Here is a 24062-nt window from a genome sequence, read left to right as displayed (position 1 = left end):
TGCCAGGTAATCCAACAGCTGAGTTTAAGCTAGCCCTAAATAAATATTTAGATAAGGGATTCACAGATGGTATAATTACAAAGGGGGAATTGGAATTCTTGGATATTGAACAGCCAAGGATTCCAATATTCTATTTCATACCAAAGATCCACAAGGATCTCTGGAATCCCCCCGGTCGCCCAATTATTTCTGGGATTAAGTCGATGACCTCAAATCTGTCCCAGTATATTGATTCTGCATTACAAAAATATGTCTCCCAAATACCATCGTATCTTCGAGATACCACCCATGTTTTAAATATAGTAAATGATCTTAAGTGGGAGGATCATTATATATGGGTCACGTGTGACGTGACCTCTCTATACACCGTCATCAATCATGACCAAGGTGTGGAGGCCATTAGGAGAGTGTTAGAGCATGATGATAGTCTCGAATCGGGATTTAGGGAATTTATAATAGAAGGGATTAGATATATCCTTACCCATAACTTCTTCAATTACGATAATGATTACTACCTCCAGGTATGTGGCACTGCCATGGGTACCAGGTTCGCCCCTAGTTATGCCAACATATTTATGGGCATGTGGGAGGAAAACTATATCCATTCCAACAGCCCATTTGGGGCGGACCTGGTGCTATGGAGGCGCTATATCGACGATGTGCTATGTATCTGGGGTGGTAATGAAGTGGATTTGGGTAAATTCCAACAGTATCTTAACAACAATAATATGAATTTAAAATTTACCTTCAATATAAATCCAATCACCATTGATTTTCTAGACCTAACCTTATTCATTGAAAATGGATTAATTGAAACTAAGACCTTTTATAAGAAAGTAGATGCAAACACTTACTTATTAGCATCGAGTAATCATAATCCTAGATGGATAAATAATATTCCCAAAGGCCAGTTTCTACGAACGAAACGGAATTGCTCACAGGAAGCAATATTTAACACACAGGCCAACGAACTAAAAACCAAGTTCTTTGAAAGGGAATATAACCACAATAGGGTAAAAAAGGCACTAGAGGCAGCTAAAAACACAAATAGAGAGGAATTAATTCAAATGAATAAAAAGACCATAATTAAAAAAGATGGGGTAGAGTTTATTCCTTTCATCACGAAATATAATGGCATGGCAAATAAAATTACAACAATAATTAAAAAGCATTGGAGTATCCTACTTGGTGATGCGAAGCTAAAAAATATATTACCCCAGCATCCACAGATAGTTTTTAAAAAGGCTGACAACCTTAAATTAAAACTTTCACCAAGTTGCCCATTCAACCAGGTAAAGTCACGGAACACAACATGGTTAAAGGAACTCAATGGATACTTTTTATGTAATAAATGTATAGGCTGTAAATATGGTCAAAAATGTAAAGACTTCAAATCAAACATAACAGGTATATCATTCCCAATTAGGTCTTTCATCACTTGCAGGAGCCCTTTTGTGGTCTATCTGTTAGAATGCCCATGTGGGCTTCAATATGTGGGGCGAACAGGTAGACCACTTAAGCGGCGCTTGGCAGAACATGTATTCAATATTAAGAGGGGTTTGGAGACACATAGTGTCTCCAACCACTTTAGATTGAAGCATGGGCAGAACCCAGCAGGGTTAATCTGTAAGGGAATTGAATGCCCAAAGCAAAATTGGAGAGGGGGCGATAAAATAAATCTGATATCCAGACGCGAAAGCTTCTGGATATATACTCTAAAAACTCTGACCCCAAAAGGACTCAATATAGAGTTTGATCTGGCTTCTTTTTAAAAAATGGATAGATCAATATAATATTGTTTAGATATCTGCTAGTATATTCCTCCACCTCAATAAACATCTTGCCTCTGAGTTCTCTATTAGATGCAATAGAGGGTAATCCCCTGTGCAATATAGGTTAACCCCCTCCGAATTCATTTTATAAGCATACACATTAATTACCTGTCTTCTGTTGAGTTAATTTTGTGCTGATGCGGTTTTATAATCTTATAATATCTGATTTACATGTATTAATGATATCATTTGATTGTACATTGATAAATTGTGCAACGTAATGAGCAGGGGTTTCCAATTTGGTTATATCCAATGGGAGCCCTACATTGATAATCCGGTGGGTTTAAATAGCCCTTACTACCATGGACACTCCATTGCCCCTGAGGAAGTGACGTCAGCAGTCACGAAACGCGCGTAGGGTGGAGTTTCTGTAGCAGTGTTACGTTGCTTACGTCCACGCATGCACGGAGGAGAAGGGGAGCTTGAGCAGTGACGTCATCGGTGTGAGACGAGGCGCTCCGAATCGAGGCCACGAAGCGGGGACACACGCTGAATCTCACCCCTATCTGCAGCAACCCAGCATCCTGCCACGCAAGCGGACGGCACATTGTACCACGCACATAGGGACTATAAGCATGTGAGTGCACTGATTTATAGTCTTGTTTTTATTGTATTAAAATTGTGACGGTAACATACCATTGGCCCTATTCCCTTATTTTCCGGTATCACGCTGGAGAGAGGCCTCCCTCTTATCAGAGGAGTCATCCCACCTGGCAACATAGCAGAATTAAGGTGACGGGGAAGAAGTGAAAGATACCTTTTGAGGCCCTTTTATAATCATTTTTATGTAAGTAGCTGGCAACGGTGGGGGAGTTGAAGTTTGACCAGAAGTACTGCGCAATGGTTGTTCTGTCTTTTATATCAACACAGATTTGATTCAACTACCTCTAAGGACCTCCAGAAAAGATTGGATTCCGGATTTAATATCCCTATCATCAAGGACCAATTGGACTTCTTTGACTGTCAGGTTATTCACCAGATAGTGCGCCAAGGACATTTATGTTTATTGTATGTTTTGTAGTGTTTGTTAAGTATAGATATAGGATAAAGTATCTGTTGTCTAAATTGAGCATAGGTTAAACTTGATGGACGTACGTCTTTTTTAAACCTCATCTACTATGTAACTATGAAAAAGGAGTAAAGGGAAAATGATCTAACTTGGATGTCAGAGATTAGAAGAGCAGAGTCGGAGGGCAATTGGGGCAAGAAGAACAAGGACAAAGCAGTTTCCACCAAAAAGTCATCGTTTTTATTATTTTGTTTTCTCAAAATCATTTATTAAAATATTGAAGAAAGAGAAGAAGCAGAAGAAAAGTTCCACAGGTAACATGCAGTGCATGGTGTAAATTCTATTTACATGGAAAAAAAATAGAAAGCTTTTTCCTGATTTTTTCAAAATCTCCTAAACCAATAGAAAATGACACTATCTTTAGATTAAAGAATTAACAAGTGTCTGGTCTTTTACACAAACCCCTCTTAATTATAGTGTAGGGATAAAGGAACATGTAGTTTTTGTACTTCTTGCTAAACTGTGATTAAAAGCAATGAAGTGATTGTTATCATAATCATTTCATTCATTCAGGTGAAGATTTGAATGATTACCAATAATAATGTATATGGCAGATATATTAGCAGAAAGTACATTTGTTCTTAATGAGAATCACAAAAGATTCCATAAAGTTTACATTTAATTAATTTGTTAATTTTCTGTAAACTTCAGGGAGTTACAATTATTACAGTACACTAATGACCATTTTTCAGTCAAATTCAAGCTAAGTTGTTTTTTCCTTCAACAGGTTTAGAAAGCCCTGGTTAGCTTTTGTGAATGATAACAATAAAACATTACAAATGCTTTTTCATAACAAAAAGCTATTTGTGATGAAGTGTGATAACAATTTGAACTATAACATTGATTATTCCAATTATATTTAAACAATACTTTTTGTTAACCACATTCAATGTACAGTATGAAACAGATCTGAGGCAGAAAAAAAAGAAAAGGGGTTAAAAGGAGTAAAGGGAAAATGATCTAACTTGGATGTCAGAGATTAGAAGAGCAGAGTCATGGTGCAATTAGGGCAAGAAGAACAAGGGCAAAGCAGTTTCCACCAAAAAGTTATAATTTTTATTATTATTAAGAATTAACAAGTGTCTGGTCTTCTACACAAAACACACTTAATTATAGTGTAGGGACAAAGGAACATGTGGTTTTCGTACTTCTTGCTAAAATTTAATTAAAAGCAATGAAGGGATTGTTTTCATAATCATTTCATTAATTCAGGTGAAGTTTTGAATAATTACCAATAATAATTTATATGGCAGATATACTAGCAGAAAGTACATTTGTTCTTAATGAGAATCATTCTGTTTCACAAAAGATTCCATAAAGTTTACATTTAATTAATTTCTTAATTTTCTGTAAACTTCAGGGAGTTACAATTATTACAGTACATGAATGACCATTTTCAGTAATAGTCAAGCTATGTTGTTTTTTTCTTCAACAGGTTTAGAAAGCCCTGGTTAGCTTTTGTGAATGATAACAATAAAACATTACAAATGCTTTTTCATAAAAAAAAGCTTTTTGTGATGAAGTGTGATAATAAGTTGAACTATAACATTGATTATTCCAATTATATTTAAACAATTTAGTTTTGGCAGACTGTAAAGAATGTACACATCTCAATACATGCAGTACTTAGCACAGTCATTAAGAAGAAGTCAAATATTATCTGTAATTATAAAGTGGAAGAATTCCCTCACTCTCACACTAAAGTGCTCACTATCCTTTGTCACCTTAAGTTATTTCTGTAGGGGTAAACCGTTTCTCCTCTATTTTTTGTTGTGCAAAGTATTGCACACAAATGACCTCTTAGCACTATGTTGCAGCATAGAGATACTTATCAATAGAAGACAATGCATTTATTGAAATGGAGTCCTTTATTAAATGTTTTACAGCCAGCAGCACCCTAAAATGTATAACTTGGAAAATGTTTGAAGAATTCAGAGTGTTTTCTTCTTTAGTGTGCCACATATTCCAGTAAGTAAAGATTGCTTTGCCAAGCAGATACAAACAAAATGAAAAGTGCAGTGAAGTTTTTAATAACACTTACCCACTGAAAAAGTCAACGTAGTCAGCAGGATTTGAACCTGCGCAGGGAAACCCCAATGGATTTCTAGTCCATCGTTTTAACCACTCGGCCATGACTACATAGCTGGTAGCACTGAATTCAGTCACACAGATGGCTCTTGAGCGGATATGGGTAACACACACTAATGATTGATGACCAATATGAACCAAATAACCTTGAGAACATTTTCATAAAGAGAACTACATGACTTGTTTGTACACATCGTTTAAACAACATTATCTTTGTAAAATGTTGCTGCTATTGGGTTTTTGAACAATGACGAGAAATACAGATCTGAGGCAGAAAAAAAAGATAAGGGGTTAAAAGGAGTAAAGGGAAAATGATCTAACTTGGATGTCAGAGATTAGAAGAGCAGAGTCATAGTGCAATTAGGGCAAGAAGAACAAGGGTAAAGCAGTTTCCACCAAAAAGTTATCATTTTTATTATTATTAAGAATTAACAAGTGTCTGGTCTTCTACACAAAACCCCCTTAATTATGGTGTAGGGACAAAGGAACATGTGTTTTTCATACTTCTTGCTAAACTTTAATTAAAAGCAATGAAGGGATTGTTTTCATAATCATTTCATTAATTCAGGTGAAGATTTGAATGATTACCAATAATAATTTATATGGCAGATATACTAGCAGAAAGTACATTTGTTCTTAATGAGAATCAGTCTGTTTCACAAAAGATTCCATAAAGTTTACATTTAATTAATTTGTTAATTTTCTGTAAACTTCAGAGAGTTACAATTATTACAGAACATTAATTACCATTTTGTCAGTCAAATTCAAGCTAAGTTGTTTTTTCCTTCAACAGGTTTAGAAAGCCCTGCTTAGCTTTTGTGAATGCTAACAAAAAACATTACAAATGCATATTATAACAAAAAGCTATTTGTGCTGAAGTGTGATAAGCAGTTGAATTATAAAGTTTATTATTCCCAAAATATTTAAATAATATAGTTTTGGCAGACTGTTAAGAATGTACACATCTCTATACATGCTGTGCTTAGCACGGTCATTAAGAAGAAGTCAAATATTATCTGTAATTATAATGTGGAAGAAATCCCTCACTCTCACACTTAAGTGCTCACAATCCTTGCACATTAAGTTATTTCTGTAGGGTTAAACCATTTCTCCTCTATTACATGTTGTGCAAAGTATTGCACACACATGACCTCTTAGCAATATCTTGCAGCATAGTGATACTTATCTATAGAAAACAAAGCATGGATTGAAATGGAGTCCTTTATTAAATGTTTTACAGCCTGCAGCACCCTAAAATGTATAACTTGGGAAATGTTTGAAGAATTCAGAGTATTTTCTTCTTTAGTGTGCCACATATTCCAGTAAGTAAAGATTGGTTTGACAAACAGATATAAACTAAATGAAAAGTGCAGTTCCGTTTTAAAAACACTTCACAGCTGAAAAAGATAAACGTAGTCAGCAGGATTTGAACCTGTGCGGGTGTAAATGTGCATATAAGGGGGGACTCCATTTTGATTGCTGGATAACCATTTTTCTATAACTAACGTTTAAGTCTCAGGAACTAATCACATGCCATATGTAATTGTGCTGTGCAGGCAGGTCTGAGAAATGTGACTTGACCTGTCACCTAATTATCTTTAGATGAACTATGTTTGTTCAGACTTATTCAGACTTATTTTTGCCCTGTGGAAAACAGGAACTTGTCTTCAGCCGTACCGGGCATAAGTTACACAACAATGCATTTCACAATATACTGCCATTTCCTTAACGGCCTCCTAACTCTATTGAGCCCCTTTCTCAGACCATAAATTGTCTAACTGTCATTTTGCTGACAGACTGTGAAGTAAAAGGGGAAGTATGTTCTCATATCTGTGTTATTTTCTATGCTCAAGTTGGCTATATAAACCGGCTGTAGACCTTCAATAAATGAGAGAGAACAGTTTTCTGACAAAGCTTCCTTGGTGGTTGTCTGACTCAATTACTGTCTTCTCCCGAGCTCGTCCGCCATTTTGTTTTCCCAGGTCATCAGCGCTATAAGAGTGTGGTAAATCCTCCGGAGGTTGGAGTCGTCCAAGGCTGGCAGACGGTGTATTTTCACGCTAAGACGTTGGAGAATACAAAAGGGCACTAATATTTTCATGGTGTCGGAAGTTGGGATAGAAGCCACATTCGCGGTAAGTGTACAAGATATATATTTTATCTGTATATTATCCGTCTGTGTCTTCTTGCCCAAAGAGCCCATAAGGTTTTAAGGTTTTAGAAGTTTTTAGAGTTACCGCTGCACCGGATGATCCAAGGTTAAGGAAAAACCATAGAAACACTTGAGTAAAGGCTCGAAGTGAAGTCAGGATTATATGAATCCTTGACGGAAGTATATACACAGGGTTATAGTCCCTGTTGAGAGATAGGAACAAGCGATATAGTTGGGTATCTGCTTGAAAAACTCTTATAGTGTCTGTGGGAAAAGTGTATTTTTTTTAAGGGGGGAGGAGGATTGTAAGGGATTTTTAAGGGATTTTTTTTCTTTTTCTGTGCATGGGCATGTCGTTATATATATAAGATAAGATATATAAGACATATAAAGTACTAAGTATACATAAGTGCTAAGTATATAAGTGCTAAGTGTATAAGTGCTAAGTATATAAGTGCATGATATTACGCTGTGTTGCCCATACCTTTTTACAGTGAAAACCGAGCTTGATTTTTGTTTTGTGAATCAAGTACGATTTGCATTGCCTGAATGATGGGAATTTCCAACTCCAAACGTGGCCCTAAGGGAAACAATGATTGTAATAATAGCGATGTATCTGTTGACATAGCTTGCACAACTCCCAGCAGGAAGCCGACTGTTACACTTATCATTAACAGAGAATATAACCCTGGCATAGAAACGCCTAAAGATTTTGTCAGTGCATGTACGTCAGATTTTTACACTGTTCCTTTTGTGGATAATATTGCTGGGTGGTCTGAGAGAATGCAATCGTCCAACCCTTTCCCGAGGGAAGGTAGTTTTGCCGCATATCATATGACAATGATAAAAGGATTATGTTTGGGTGGAGATCCTGAATGGCTATGGTTTCAGCCTGATCCCGAGTGGGACATGCATTATATGGCATTATGTGGCCGCATTTGGGTAAAAGTTGCACCTCACATTGATGAGGCGAGACGAAACAAAGCCCCAAAATGTGATGAGCCAATTTGGCCACCACCACCCGATAATCTCACTACAATGTATTCCCAAGCCCCTAATGCACCCCCACAGGAGTTATTTCCTCCAGATGTGTTGCCCCCACCACCGCCGCCTTGTGTGATGTTACAAGTACCCCCGTATAGTCCTATCACACCTGTGCCACTATTTCCAAGTTTTGATCCTAACATGTTGGCAGTGTTATCACACTATGCTGCAAGCCACCACAAACCTACTACACCCGTACGCAGGGAGGAGAGTAATGACATTTGCCCACAGCCATCTCAATCCACCTATGTGGAGTTGAGAAACGATGCAGAATCAGAGGTGGTACACCGCTCTGAATCTGAGCATCATAAGTCGCCCTCTAAAAAAAGCCCAAAAAGACAGCTTCCCACTGTCGTAAGCCCCACAAGACTTTCTTCTCATGGTTCACCCCCTGTCTCCGGGGAGAGTGAAGGGGAAGATTCTGGTTCGGATTCATCTCATTCCGACATACCATCACCCACTAGCCGATTGCCTTTAAGTAAACTTAAAGAAAACACTGTTTCAGCAGCTTCTGTGACATCTGATTCAGCTGCAGGGGTCAGCAGTGATAGAGTTAAGGAATTCTGTGCTTCTGTAAGGGTACTGACTGAGGAACTCAAGGAATTTAAAGACGTGTTCAATGATTCACATGCCGTAAAATTAACTCCCGCACATAGTAATGCCAAACCTGTCCTAGCTACACCGCAATCATCTGTTTTCACACCAAGAAATGTTTCTAGGAAGGATTTAATTCGCACCGCTCAGAAGCGCGAATACGAATCATTGTTAGCTGACACTTTAGCTGATTCAATTAAACTCGCTGATGAAATCAGAATGTATAATACTCCGAAACAGGATTCCCCCATATCACATAGAACACGACAGGCATTACAAACGGCACAACAAGCTGACAGACAGGATTGTGCTGAAGCAGGGGTTGAGTTAGCATTGCCGTTTATGACTTTAGGAAATGATATCTTGATTCACTCTGTAGACACCACATTAATGGAATCATGGGCTAAAGGCTGCCCGGATCCTTTTAAAAATCCAAGTGGTGCAATTAAATACCTTAAAAAGAAAAGTCAAGGTTATCAATTTACAGGGGGTGACATTAGATTTTGCCTAGATTGTTTGACAGGGCACATTGACATTGATTGGTCTAAGGCTGACAGATACTTGAGTAAGAAGTTTGATGCACCCGGTAAGAGGGGTAGCTTCAGTAGTGTATTGAGTTCTGCTGACCGTGCACCAGCAGAAGGTGAGTTTGTTTGGGATAATCCAGGTGTTATTGCCAAAATGTGGGAACTATTGGAGACATACTTTTTTGAGCAAGGCAGATCCAGGAAAAATGTAGGTCTGATTATGACTCTTAAGCAGAAAGATGATGAGTCAGTTACTGATTTTTGCCGCAGATTTAAGAACGAATGGGTTAATACTGCAGGTATGCAATACCCTAAGGCAACAGATGACGAGATGAACATTTTGTATGTACAATCTTTACTTAATGGTTTATGCGACACACATAGACAGATTGTTTACATGACTGTGACTGGTTGGCAGACAATGACGCCCGATAAGATAATGGGTGACCTGGCCATTAAGGATGGTGCAGGAGCTTTCCCAGATCGTACACCGTTGCCCCCACCCCCTCCCCCGCCTGAAACTGTCATGCATGCTCACGATGGCTCAGTGCAGAATGCTAGAGGAAATCATTACAGGGGCAGGGGAGGTCACAATAGAGGAAGGGGTAGGGGAGCCCAAGGGAATAACCAGCGCAGACCAGGCACTTGTTTTAACTGCGGGAAACAGGGACACTGGAGACAGGAATGTTGGGCCCCTTCTCAGGGTAACAACCAACAACAAAATTATCAGCAGCAGGATTTTCAAAGTCAGGGAAATCACAGGCAGCATCAAGGCTATGGTCAGCAGAACCAACCACAGTATCAGCAGAATAGCAGCAGAAACATGCAGCAAAACACTCAGAGGCCCCAACAAAGTCACAATTATCAGGGCCAAAATGTTTCCAGCCCTCAATATAATGTTGCATGGAACCAAGAGATGCCTTATAGCCAATAGGGATGCCCGAGGACGGAAACCCTCGTCTGCCCACAAGTTTCTGTGTCTAATGGATGGTTAGATATACCATTACTATCATTGTATGTCAATGGCAGATTAACTGATTTTCTTGTAGACACAGGTGCAACGCGTTCTTGCCTTAATAAACATTCTTACAAGGGCCCAATGCAGCAAGCAGACGAGTCCTCTATGGGTATTGAGGGTACTCTCACTAAATGTTACAACACTCCCATTTTGTCAGTTCAATTAAATCCTAGGTCTGACAAACACTGGAAGCACCCTTTCAGGGTTATTCCACAATGTCCAGTGAATTTATTAGGACGTGATCTCATGGCCAAAATGCAAATTGACATAAGCATTGATGACAAGGGGGGGATTATTGTAAGTTCTCCACATCTCTCCCCCAATGATTATGATCTTTCTCTTTTTCAGCATGACACTGGCAGACTCAAAGTCCGAGGGTTAACAATGCCAGATAGATTAGTTGAACAACTGACCAAATTGTCAGATTTCGCCATCCATGGTGATATGCCTTACACACGCATGACATTTGCTAATCCTGTTTCATGTATTGTCTATGATCCAGAAGCAGAGATGCATGACCCTGAAGCACACTCAGATGTGTCTGCTCGCATTGAAGGTGTGTGGATCACACCAACGACTGTCTACATTGCATCAGACAAAGGAGCCTTCATATGGGCTCAAGGACAGCAGCTTGTATTACAGGACAAGTATTTACCTATTGACGAGATATGGGATATAGAATGGAATCTTTTTTCTACTGACATACCTTTATCATTACAGGACATTGACCCACGGGTATGGGCTACTTCTCACACTGACCCAGGTCTCATCTCATGTACACCATATGAGGCTACACTAAAGCCAGGAGTAAGTCCGGTTTACATTAAACAGTATCCATTATCTGCAGAAAAGGAAGCAGGTATTGAACCGATCATTAAGGAGTTACTCACAAAGGGAGTGATAGAACCAACTGTCTCACCATACAACACACCAGTTAACCCAGTACCGAAACCTAACAGTTCGCAGTGGCGTTTTACACAAGCTATTTGTGCTGAAGTGTGATACATGCAGTACTTAGCACAGTCATTAAGAAGAAGTCAAATATTATCTGTAATTATAAAGTGGAAGAAATCCCTCACTCTCACAGTTAAGTGCTCACAATCCTTTGTCACATTAAGTTATTTCTGTAGGGTTAAACCATTTCTTCTCTATTATATGTTGTGCAAAGTATTGCACACACATGATCTCTTAGCAATATCTTGCAGAATAGAGATACTTATCTATAGAAAACAAAGCATGGATTGAAATGAAGTCCTTTATTAAATGTTTTACAGTCAGCAGCAACCTAAAATATATAACTTGGGAAATGTTTGAAGAATTCACAGTGTTTTCTTATTTTGAGTGCCACATATTCCAGTAAGTAAAGATTGCTTTGACAAGCAGATAAAAACAAAATGAAAAGTGCAGTGAAGGTTTAAAAACACTTCCCAGCTGAAAAATGTAAACGTAGTCAGCAGGATTTGAACCTGCGCGAGGAAACCCCAATGGATTTCGAATCCATCGCCTTAACCACTCGGCCATGACTACATAGCTGAAAACTGTGATTTCTGTCACACAGTTGGCTCTTGAACGGATTTGGGTAACACTCACTAATGAATGAAGACCAATATGAATCAACTGACCTTGAGAACAATTTCATAAAGAGAAATACATGATTTGTTTGTACACATTGTTTAAACAACATTATCTTTGTAAAATGAAGCTGCTATTCGGTTCTTGAACAATGACGAGAAATACTTTTTGTTAACCACATTCAATGTCCAGTATGAAACAGATCTGGGGCATTAAAAAAAAGATTAGGGGTTAAAAGGAGTAAAGGGAAAATTATCTAACTTGGATGTCAGAGATTAGAAGAGCAGAGTCTTAGTGCAATTAGGGCAAAAAGAACAAAGGCAAATCTCTTGAGCGGATATGGGTAACACTCACTTTTGAATGATGACAAATATGAACTATCAATATGTGGACTGTGGCAAAAGTATCAACAAAATAAACATGTCAAGGAAAGAGGTATTCAATATTGTTCGTTGACAAAACAAAGCAATACCAGGAGTGGGGTTTGAACCCACGCAGACATATGTCCATTGGATCTTAAGTCCAACGCCTTAACCACTCGGCCATCCTGGTGATGACATATAGATTTTGTCATCTGGTTAAATGGACTTCAGCAATGTCAGAGATTAGAAGAGCAGAGTCATAGTGCAATTAGGGCAAGAAGAACAAGGGCAAAGCTCTTGAGCGGATATGGGTAACACTCACAGATGAATGATGACAAATATGAACTATCAATATGTGGACTATGGCAAAAGTAGCAACAATATAAACATGTCCAGGAATTAGGAATTCAATATTGTTAATCCCACGCAGACATATGTCCATTGGATCTTAAGTCCAATACCTTAGCCACTCGGCCATCCTGGTGGTGACATAGAGATTTTGTCATCTGGATAAAATGTACTTCAGCAATGTACAGTATGCCCTTAAAAGTCATATATGAAGAATGAGAACAACATAGCTAAGTGACTGTGCTTTCTGCAGCATTTTCACCTTTACCTGGAAATGCTAGAGGTTTTTTGCAGCAAGATTATGCTGAACAGGATTACATATTTACTTTTTGTAAAAGAGTGATACCATATCATAAATGGAGTCAAAATGTCTAGCTTTCTTCTACTCAGTCAGGGGGAGTGCATTATACATTTATTACAATTTGCGCCTCGTAACCCATCTTTTAATCTTCTTGATTATTATAGATAGTTTTCCTTCATGGAGCATTTCACGGTGAGTTATCTTATAAAGTTGGGATATTTTTCAAGGCCATGGTTGACTTCCAATGAATAATGTATGACATTGAATGTGAAAGTCTAGGCAATAATATACATATTGTTAGTCTTTTTAGATAGATTGAATGTTATAACACTGCACTAGAATTATGATTTCCCTAAGCACTGATTAGTTCCACTTTCCAAGCCTACTCTTCCTTACCATATATATATATCAAACATGCAGGATGTATTTTCCTGTTTGAGATGGGCAGGGATAGCTGCATACAGTATTTTGTCCAAAACCACTAAGAGAGCCACCAAAGGTCAGTACATAGCAGTAACTGAAGAAGTAGTTACATATAGATAGAAAGATGACATTTTCCTTTGACATAATATTGCTGCCTGTATAAATATAAGTTATGCAAATATACAATGTATTCCAGTACTGATATCTTATTGTCTAGCCAAATGTCAAAAGAGCCCAGCACTTTTAACACTTTTTATACCATTCAGGGATCATTCAATAGGCAAAACAAGATAGTGGAATAAAATTGGGTTTATTTGAGTGAAACTCACGGACAACAATGAATATAAAATACACAGCAGTATTACACACTTACTAGGGGTCTGGGGTCGAAAACTAGCCTCAAATAAGTGCAGGGCACCCTCTTTGAAAGGCTTACCCTGACTGGGAAATCCTCCCTGGCTTCTTGGTACTCTTTTCAGGTAGAATACCCAACCGTGACTGCCACCTTCTATTTTCATAACTTCGTCCCAGCTTCTGACTTAGGGGCCTATGCAGAGAGCTCCGATAAACCAGTTCTTGCCAGGTTTCCGCCAAAAGTGCCTCTAGATATTCAGGAAGCTGTGGTAACCTGGCGAAAATAATCAAATTCGCCTTTTTTTTTTGGCGTACAAAAAAATCCGCCAAACGTTTGGCGAGAAGCCTTTTTTCGCAGCACATCGCCAGTTTCTCAAACTCGTGCAATTCTAGGATCCCCGATCAGCTTCTTGCTGCTGTTCGGGGCTCTAGAATAGCAAATTTACCTCCAAATTGCCCAATCACAAAAAGTTGGAAATAAACTGGGGATGAGCGGATCCGCCAATACTGCACTTAGTAAAAATGTGGCATTCATTACCCATGGAGACTGTGATGGCAGATACAATTGATTTGTTCAAAAACAGGTTGACATCTTTTTAGATAGGAAAGGTATATATACCAAATAAGTATACTTGGGAAGGATGTTGATCCAAGGATTCATCCGATTGCCAATTCTTGAAGTCAGGAAGGAATTTATTTTTTCCCTTATGAGATATCATTGGATTATATGACTCTGGGTTTTCTTTGTTGCCTTCCTCTGGAACAATAAGTAAGTATAGATATAAGATAACGTATCTGTTGACTAAATTTAGCATAGGTTAAACTTGATGGACGTACGTCTTTTTTCAACCTCATCTACTATGTAACTATGAAAAAGGAGTAAAGGGAAAATGATCTAACTTGGATGTCAGAGATTAGAAGAGCAGAGTCGGAGGGCAATTGGGGCAAGAAGAACAAGGACAAAGCAGTTTCCACCAAAAAGTCATCGTTTTTATTATTTTGTTTTTTCAAAATCATTTATTAAAATATTGAAGAAAGAGAAGGAGCAGAAGAAAAGTTCCACTGGTAACATGTAGTGCATGGTGTTAATTCTATTTAAATGGAAAAAAAATAGAAAGCTTTTTCCTGATTTTTTCAAAATCTCCTAAACCAATAGAAAATGACACTATCTTTAGTTTAAAGAATTAACAAGTGTCTGGTCTTTTACACAAACCCCTCTTAATTATAGTGTAGGGACAAAGGAACATATAGTTTTTGTACTTCTTGCTAAACTGTGATTAAAAGCAATGAAGTGATTGTTATCATAATCATTTCATTCATTCAGGTGAAGATTTGAATGATTACCAATAATAATTTATATGGCAGATATACTAGCAGAAAGTACATTTGTTCTTAATTAGAATCATTCTGTTTCACAAAAGATTCCATAAAGTTTACATTTAATTAATTTGTTAATTTTCTGTAAACTTCAGGGAGTTACAATTATTACAGTACATTAATGACCATTTATCAGTCAAATTCAAGCTAAGTTGTTTATTCCTTCAACAGGTTTAGAAAGCCCTGCTTAGCTTTTGTGAATGATAACAATAAAACATTACAAATGCTTTTTCATAACAAAAAGCTATTTGTGCTGAAGTGTGATACATGCAGTACTTAGCACAGTCATTAAGAAGAAGTCAAATATTATCTGTAATTATAAAGTGGAAGAAATCCCTCACTCTCACAGTTAAGTGCTCACAATCCTTTGTCACATTAAGTTATTTCTGTAGGGTTAAACCATTTCTTCTCTATTATATGTTGTGCAAAGTATTGCACACACATGATCTCTTAGCAATATCTTGCAGAATAGAGATACTTATCTATAGAAAACAAAGCATGGATTGAAATGAAGTCCTTTATTAAATGTTTTACAGTCAGCAGCAACCTAAAATATATAACTTGGGAAATGTTTGAAGAATTCACAGTGTTTTCTTATTTTGAGTGCCACATATTCCAGTAAGTAAAGATTGCTTTGACAAGCAGATAAAAACAAAATGAAAAGTGCAGTGAAGGTTTAAAAACACTTCCCAGCTGAAAAATGTAAACGTAGTCAGCAGGATTTGAACCTGCGCGAGGAAACCCCAATGGATTTCGAATCCATCGCCTTAACCACTCGGCCATGACTACATAGCTGAAAACTGTGATTTCTGTCACACAGTCGGCTCTGGAACGGATTTGGGTAACACTCACTAATGAATGAAGACCAATATGAATCAACTGACCTTGAGAACAATTTCATAAAGAGAAATACATGATTTGTTTGTACACATTGTTTAAACAACATTATCTTTGTAAAATGAAGCTGCTATTCGGTTCTTGAACAATGACGAGAAATACTTTTTGTTAACCACATTCAATGTCCAGTATGAAACAGATCTGGGGCATTAAAAAAAAGATTAGGGGTTAAAAGGAGTAAAGGGAAAATTATCTAACTTGGATGTCAGAGATTAGAAGAGCAGAGTCTTAGTGCAATTAGGGCAAAAAGAACAAAGGCAAATCTCTTGAGCGGATATGGGTAACACTCACTTTTGAATGATGACAAATATGAACTATCAATATGTGGACTGTGGCAAAAGTATCAACAAAATAAACATGTCAAGGAAAGAGGTATTCAATATTGTTCGTTGACAAAACAAAGCAATACCAGGAGTGGGGTTTGAACCCACGCAGACATATGTCCATTGGATCTTAAGTCCAACGCCTTAACCACTCGGCCATCCTGGTGATGACATGTAGATTTTGTCATCTGGTTAAATGGACTTCAGCAATGTCAGAGATTAGAAGAGCAGAGTCATAGTGCAATTAGGGCAAGAAGAACAAGGGCAAAGCTCTTGAGCGGATATGGGTAACACTCACAGATGAATGATGACAAATATGAACTATCAATATGTGGACTATGGCAAAAGTAGCAACAATATAAACATGTCCAGGAATTAGGAATTCAATATTGTTAATCCCACGCAGACATATGTCCATTGGATCTTAAGTCCAATACCTTAGCCACTCGGCCATCCTGGTGGTGACATAGAGATTTTGTCATCTGGATAAAATGTACTTCAGCAATGTACAGTATGCCCTTAAAAGTCATATATGAAGAATGAGAACAACATAGCTAAGTGACTGTGCTTTCTGCAGCATTTTCACCTTTACCTGGAAATGCTAGAGGTTTTTTGCAGCAAGATTATGCTGAACAGGATTACATATTTACTTTTTGTAAAAGAGTGATACCATATCATAAATGGAGTCAAAATGTCTAGCTTTCTTCTACTCAGTCAGGGGGAGTGCATTATACATTTATTACAATTTGCGCCTCGTAACCCATCTTTTAATCTTCTTGATTATTATAGATAGTTTTCCTTCATGGAGCATTTCACGGTGAGTTATCTTATAAAGTTGGGATATTTTTCAAGGCCATGGTTGACTTCCAATGAATAATGTATGACATTGAATGTGAAAGTCTAGGCAATAATATACATATTGTTAGTCTTTTTAGATAGATTGAATGTTATAACACTGCACTAGAATTATGATTTCCCTAAGCACTGATTAGTTCCACTTTCCAAGCCTACTCTTCCTTACCATATATATATATCAAACATGCAGGATGTATTTTCCTGTTTGAGATGGGCAGGGATAGCTGCATACAGTATTTTGTCCAAAACCACTAAGAGAGCCACCAAAGGTCAGTACATAGCAGTAACTGAAGAAGTAGTTACATATAGATAGAAAGATGACATTTTCCTTTGACATAATATTGCTGCCTGTATAAATATAAGTTATGCAAATATACAATGTATTCCAGTACTGATATCTTATTGTCTAGCCAAATGTCAAAAGAGCCCAGCACTTTTAACACTTTTTATACCATTCAGGGATCATTCAATAGGCAAAACAAGATAGTGGAATAAAATGGGGTTTATTTGAGTGAAACTCACGGACAACAATGAATATAAAATACACAGCAGTATTACACACTTACTAGGGGTCTGGGGTCGAAAACTAGCCTCAAATAAGTGCAGGGCACCCTCTTTGAAAGGCTTACCCTGACTGGGAAATCCTCCCTGGCTTCTTGGTACTCTTTTCAGGTAGAATACCCAACCGTGACTGCCACCTTCTATTTTCATAACTTCGTCCCAGCTTCTGACTTAGGGGCCTATGCAGAGAGCTCCGATAAACCAGTTCTTGCCAGGTTTCCGCCAAAAGTGCCTCTAGATATTCAGGAAGCTGTGGTAACCTGGCGAAAATAATCAAATTCGCCTTTTTTTTTTGGCGTACAAAAAAATCCGCCAAACGTTTGGCGAGAAGCCTTTTTTCGCAGCACATCGCCAGTTTCTCAAACTCGTGCAATTCTAGGATCCCCGATCAGCTTCTTGCTGCTGTTCGGGGCTCTAGAATAGCAAATTTACCTCCAAATTGCCCAATCACAAAAAGTTGGAAATAAACTGGGGATGAGCGGATCCGCCAATACTGCACTTAGTAAAAATGTGGCATTCATTACCCATGGAGACTGTGATGGCAGATACAATTGATTTGTTCAAAAACAGGTTGACATCTTTTTAGATAGGAAAGGTATATATACCAAATAAGTATACTTGGGAAGGATGTTGATCCAAGGATTCATCCGATTGCCAATTCTTGAAGTCAGGAAGGAATTTATTTTTTCCCTTATGAGATATCATTGGATTATATGACTCTGGGTTTTCTTTGTTGCCTTCCTCTGGAACAATAAGTAAGTATAGATATAAGATAACGTATCTGTTGACTAAATTTAGCATAGGTTAAACTTGATGGACGTACGTCTTTTTTCAACCTCATCTACTATGTAACTATGAAAAAGGAGTAAAGGGAAAATGATCTAACTTGGATGTCAGAGATTAGAAGAGCAGAGTCGGAGGGCAATTGGGGCAAGAAGAACAAGGACAAAGCAGTTTCCACCAAAAAGTCATCGTTTTTATTATTTTGTTTTTTCAAAATCATTTATTAAAATATTGAAGAAAGAGAAGGAGCAGAAGAAAAGTTCCACTGGTAACATGTAGTGCATGGTGTTAATTCTATTTACATGGAAAAAAAATAGAAAGCTTTTACCTGATTTTTTCAAAATCTCCTAAACCAATAGAAAATGACACTATCTTTAGTTTAAAGAATTAACAAGTGTCTGGTCTTTTACACAAACCCCTCTTAATTATAGTGTAGGGACAAAGGAACATATAGTTTTTGTACTTCTTGCTAAACTGTGATTAAAAGCAATGAAGTGATTGTTATCATAATCATTTCATTCATTCAGGTGAAGATTTGAATGATTACCAATAATAATTTATATGGCAGATATACTAGCAGAAAGTACATTTGTTCTTAATTAGAATCATTCTGTTTCACAAAAGATTCCATAAAGTTTACATTTAATTAATTTGTTAATTTTCTGTAAACTTCAGGGAGTTACAATTATTACAGTACATTAATGACCATTTTTCAGTCAAATTCAAGCTAAGTTGTTTATTCCTTCAACAGGTTTAGAAAGCCCTGCTTAGCTTTTGTGAATGATAACAATAAAACATTACAAATGCTTTTTCATAACAAAAAGCTATTTGTGCTGAAGTGTGATACATGCAGTACTTAGCACAGTCATTAAGAAGAAGTCAAATATTATCTGTAATTATAAAGTGGAAGAAATCCCTCACTCTCACACTTAAGTGCTCACAATCCTTTGTCACGTTAAGTTATTTCTGTAGGGTTAAACCATTTCTCCTCTATTATATGTTGTGCAAAGTATTGCACACACATGACCTCTTAGCAATATCTTGCAGAATAGAGATACTTATCTATAGAAAACAAAGCATGGATTGAAATGGAGTCCTTTATTAAATGTTTTACAGTCAGTAGCAACCTAAAATGTATAACTTGGGAAATGTTTGAAGAATTCACAGTGTTTTCTTCTTTTGTGTGCCACATATTCCAGTAAGTAAAGATTGCTTTGACAAGCAGATAAAAACAAAATGAAAAGTGCAGTGAAGGTTTAAAAACACTTCCCAGCTGAAAAATGTAAACGTAGTCAGCCGGATTTGAACCTGCGCGAGGAAACCCAATGGATTTCGAATCCATCGCCTTAACCACTCGGCCATGACTACATAGCTGAAAACTGTGATTTCTGTCACAGAGTTGGCTCTTGAACGGATTTGGGTAACACTCACTAATGAATGAAGACCAATATGAATCAACTGACCTTGAGAACATTTTCATAAAGAGAAATACATTTTCATAAAGAGAAATACATGATTTGTTTGTACACATTGTTTAAACAACATTATCTTTGTAAAATGAAGCTGCTATTCGGTTCTTGAACAATGACGAGAAATACTTTTTGTTAACCACATTCAATGTCCAGTATGAAACAGATCTGGGGCATTAAAAAAAAGATTAGGGGTTAAAAGGAGTAAAGGGAAAATTATCTAACTTGGATGTCAGAGATTAGAAGAGCAGAGTCTTAGTGCAATTAGGGCAAAAAGAACAAAGGCAAATCTCTTGAGCGGATATGGGTAACACTCACTTTTGAATGATGACAAATATGAACTATCAATATGTGGACTGTGGCAAAAGTATCAACAAAATAAACATGTCAAGGAAAGAGGTATCAATATTGTTCGTTGACAAAACAAAGCAATACCAGGAGTGGGGTTTGAACCCACGCAGACATATGTCCATTGGATCTTAAGTCCAACGCCTTAACCACTCGGCCATCCTGGTGATGACATATAGATTTTGTCATCTGGTTAAATGGACTTCAGCAATGTCAGAGATTAGAAGAGCAGAGTCATAGTGCAATTAGGGCAAGAAGAACAAGGGCAAAGCTCTTGAGCGGATATGGGTAACACTCACAGATGAATGATGACAAATATGAACTATCAATATGTGGACTATGGCAAAAGTAGCAACAATATAAACATGTCCAGGAATTAGGAATTCAATATTGTTAATCCCACGCAGACATATGTCCATTGGATCTTAAGTCCAATACCTTAGCCACTCGGCCATCCTGGTGGTGACATAGAGATTTTGTCATCTGGATAAAATGTACTTCAGCAATGTACAGTATGCCCTTAAAAGTCATATATGAAGAATGAGAACAACATAGCTAAGTGACTGTGCTTTCTGCAGCATTTTCACCTTTACCTGGAAATGCTAGAGGTTTTTTGCAGCAAGATTATGCTGAACAGGATTACATATTTACTTTTTGTAAAAGAGTGATACCATATCATAAATGGAGTCAAAATGTCTAGCTTTCTTCTACTCAGTCAGGGGGAGTGCATTATACATTTATTACAATTTGCGCCTCGTAACCCATCTTTTAATCTTCTTGATTATTATAGATAGTTTTCCTTCATGGAGTATTTCACGGTGAGTTATCTTATAAAGTTGGGATATTTTTCAAGGCCATGGTTGACTTCCAATGAATAATGTATGACATTGAATGTGAAAGTCTAGGCAATAATATACATATTGTTAGTCTTTTTAGATAGATTGAATGTTATAACACTGCACTAGAATTATGATTTCCCTAAGCACTGATTAGTTCCACTTTCCAAGCCTACTCTTCCTTACCATATATATATATCAAACATGCAGGATGTATTTTCCTGTTTGAGATGGGCAGGGATAGCTGCATACAGTATTTTGTCCAAAACCACTAAGAGAGCCACCAAAGGTCAGTACATAGCAGTAACTGAAGAAGTAGTTACATATAGATAGAAAGATGACATTTTCCTTTGACATAATATTGCTGCCTGTATAAATATAAGTTATGCAAATATACAATGTATTCCAGTACTGATATCTTATTGTCTAGCCAAATGTCAAAAGAGCCCAGCACATTTAACACTTTTTATACCATTCAGGGATCATTCAATAGGCAAAACAAGATAGTGGAATAAAATGGGGTTTATTTGAGTGAAACTCACGGACAACAATGAATATAAAATACACAGCAGTATTACACACTTACTAGGGGTCTGGGGTCGAAAACTAGCCTCAAATAAGTGCAGGGCACCCTCTTTGAAAGGCTTACCCTGACTGGGAAATCCTCCCTGGCTTCTTGGTACTCTTTTCAGGTAGAATACCCAACCGTGACTGCCACCTTCTATTTTCATAACTTCGTCCCAGCTTCTGACTTAGGGGCCTATGCAGAGAGCTCCGATAAACCAGTTCTTGCCAGGTTTCCGCCAAAAGTGCCTCTAGATATTCAGGAAGCTGTGGTAACCTGGCGAAAATAATCAAATTCGCCTTTTTTTGGCGTACAAAAAAATCCGCCAAACGTTTGGCGAGAAGCCTTTTTTCGCAGCACATCGCCAGTTTCTCAAACTCGTGCAATTCTAGGATCCCCGATCAGCTTCTTGCTGCTGTTTGGGGCTCTAAAATAGCAAATTTACCTCCAAATTGCCCAATCACAAAAAGTTGGAAATAAACTGGGGATGAGCGGATCCGCCAATACTGCACTTAGTAAAAATGTGGCATTCATTACCCATGGAGACTGTGATGGCAGATACAATTGATTTGTTCAAAAACAGGTTGACATCTTTTTAGATAGGAAAGGTATATATACCAAATAAGTATACTTGGGAAGGATGTTGATCCAAGGATTCATCCGATTGCCAATTCTTGAAGTCAGGAAGGAATTTATTTTTTCCCTTATGAGATATCATTGGATTATATGACTCTGGGTTTTCTTTGTTGCCTTCCTCTGGAACAATAAGTAAGTATAGATATAGGATAACGTATCTGTTGTCTAAATTTAGCATAGGTTAAACTTGATGGACGTACGTCTTTTTTCAACCTCATCTACTATGTAACTATGAAAAAGGAGTAAAGGGAAAATGATCTAACTTGGATGTCAGAGATTAGAAGAGCAGAGTCGGAGGGCAATTGGGGCAAGAAGAACAAGGACAAAGCAGTTTCCACCAAAAAGTCATCGTTTTTATTATTTTGTTTTTTCAAAATCATTTATTAAAATATTGAAGAAAGAGAAGGAGCAGAAGAAAAGTTCCACTGGTAACATGTAGTGCATGGTGTTAATTCTATTTACATGGAAAAAAAATAGAAAGCTTTTTCCTGATTTTTTCAAAATCTCCTAAACCAATAGAAAATGACACTATCTTTAGTTTAAAGAATTAACAAGTGTCTGGTCTTTTACACAAACCCCTCTTAATTATAGTGTAGGGACAAAGGAACATATAGTTTTTGTACTTCTTGCTAAACTGTGATTAAAAGCAATGAAGTGATTGTTATCATAATCATTTCATTCATTCAGGTGAAGATTTGAATGATTACCAATAATAATTTATATGGCAGATATACTAGCAGAAAGTACATTTGTTCTTAATTAGAATCATTCTGTTTCACAAAAGATTCCATAAAGTTTACATTTAATTAATTTGTTAATTTTCTGTAAACTTCAGGGAGTTACAATTATTACAGTACATTAATGACAATTTTTCAGTCAAATTCAAGCTAAGTTGTTTATTCCTTCAACAGGTTTAGAAAGCCCTGCTTAGCTTTTGTGAATGATAACAATAAAACATTACAAATGCTTTTTCATAACAAAAAGCTATTTGTGCTGAAGTGTGATACATGCAGTACTTAGCACAGTCATTAAGAAGAAGTCAAATATTATCTGTAATTATAAAGTGGAAGAAATCCCTCACTCTCACACTTAAGTGCTCACAATCCTTTGTCACGTTAAGTTATTTCTGTAGGGTTAAACCATTTCTCCTCTATTATATGTTGTGCAAAGTATTGCACACACATGACCTCTTAGCAATATCTTGCAGAATAGAGATACTTATCTATAGAAAACAAAGCATGGATTGAAATGGAGTCCTTTATTAAATGTTTTACAGTCAGTAGCAACCTAAAATGTATAACTTGGGAAATGTTTGAAGAATTCACAGTGTTTTCTTCTTTTGTGTGCCACATATTCCAGTAAGTAAAGATTGCTTTGACAAGCAGATAAAAACAAAATGAAAAGTGCAGTGAAGGTTTAAAAACACTTCCCAGCTGAAAAATGTAAACGTAGTCAGCCGGATTTGAACCTGCGCGAGGAAACCCCAATGGATTTCGAATCCATCGCCTTAACCACTCGGCCATGACTACATAGCTGAAAACTGTGATTTCTGTCACAGAGTTGGCTCTTGAACGGATTTGGGTAACACTCACTAATGAATGAAGACCAATATGAATCAACTGACCTTGAGAACATTTTCATAAAGAGAAATACATGATTTGTTTGTACACATTGTTTAAACAACATTATCTTTGTAAAATGAAGCTGCTATTCGGTTCTTGAACAATG

General features: G+C 37.2%; 7 non-coding genes across 7 annotated transcripts; all 7 read right to left on the bottom strand.

Moving 5' to 3' along the window:
• Window positions 1-11769: 11769 nt before the first annotated feature.
• Window positions 11770-11851, bottom strand: TRNAS-CGA (transfer RNA serine (anticodon CGA)). The gene has a single exon. It is a non-coding gene; the product is annotated as a tRNA-Ser (tRNA).
• A 514-nt stretch (window positions 11852-12365) lies between these two features.
• TRNAL-UAA (transfer RNA leucine (anticodon UAA)) lies at window positions 12366-12448 on the bottom strand. Its single transcript has one exon. It is a non-coding gene; the product is annotated as a tRNA-Leu (tRNA).
• A 3320-nt stretch (window positions 12449-15768) lies between these two features.
• On the bottom strand, window positions 15769-15850 carry TRNAS-CGA (transfer RNA serine (anticodon CGA)). Its single transcript has one exon. It is a non-coding gene; the product is annotated as a tRNA-Ser (tRNA).
• A 514-nt stretch (window positions 15851-16364) lies between these two features.
• Window positions 16365-16447, bottom strand: TRNAL-UAA (transfer RNA leucine (anticodon UAA)). The gene has a single exon. It is a non-coding gene; the product is annotated as a tRNA-Leu (tRNA).
• Window positions 16448-19767: 3320 nt separating this feature from the next.
• TRNAS-CGA (transfer RNA serine (anticodon CGA)) lies at window positions 19768-19848 on the bottom strand. Its single transcript has one exon. It is a non-coding gene; the product is annotated as a tRNA-Ser (tRNA).
• Window positions 19849-20381: 533 nt separating this feature from the next.
• TRNAL-UAA (transfer RNA leucine (anticodon UAA)) lies at window positions 20382-20464 on the bottom strand. Its single transcript has one exon. It is a non-coding gene; the product is annotated as a tRNA-Leu (tRNA).
• Window positions 20465-23781: 3317 nt separating this feature from the next.
• On the bottom strand, window positions 23782-23863 carry TRNAS-CGA (transfer RNA serine (anticodon CGA)). Its single transcript has one exon. It is a non-coding gene; the product is annotated as a tRNA-Ser (tRNA).
• Window positions 23864-24062: the final 199 nt, after the last annotated feature.

Source organism: Ascaphus truei, chromosome 15 (genome assembly GCF_040206685.1).
Source record: "Ascaphus truei isolate aAscTru1 chromosome 15, aAscTru1.hap1, whole genome shotgun sequence".
Taxonomy (NCBI): domain Eukaryota; kingdom Metazoa; phylum Chordata; class Amphibia; order Anura; family Ascaphidae; genus Ascaphus; species Ascaphus truei.
The sequence above is the reverse complement of the archived record's forward strand: the minus strand, read 5'-3'. Positions and strand labels throughout refer to the sequence as shown.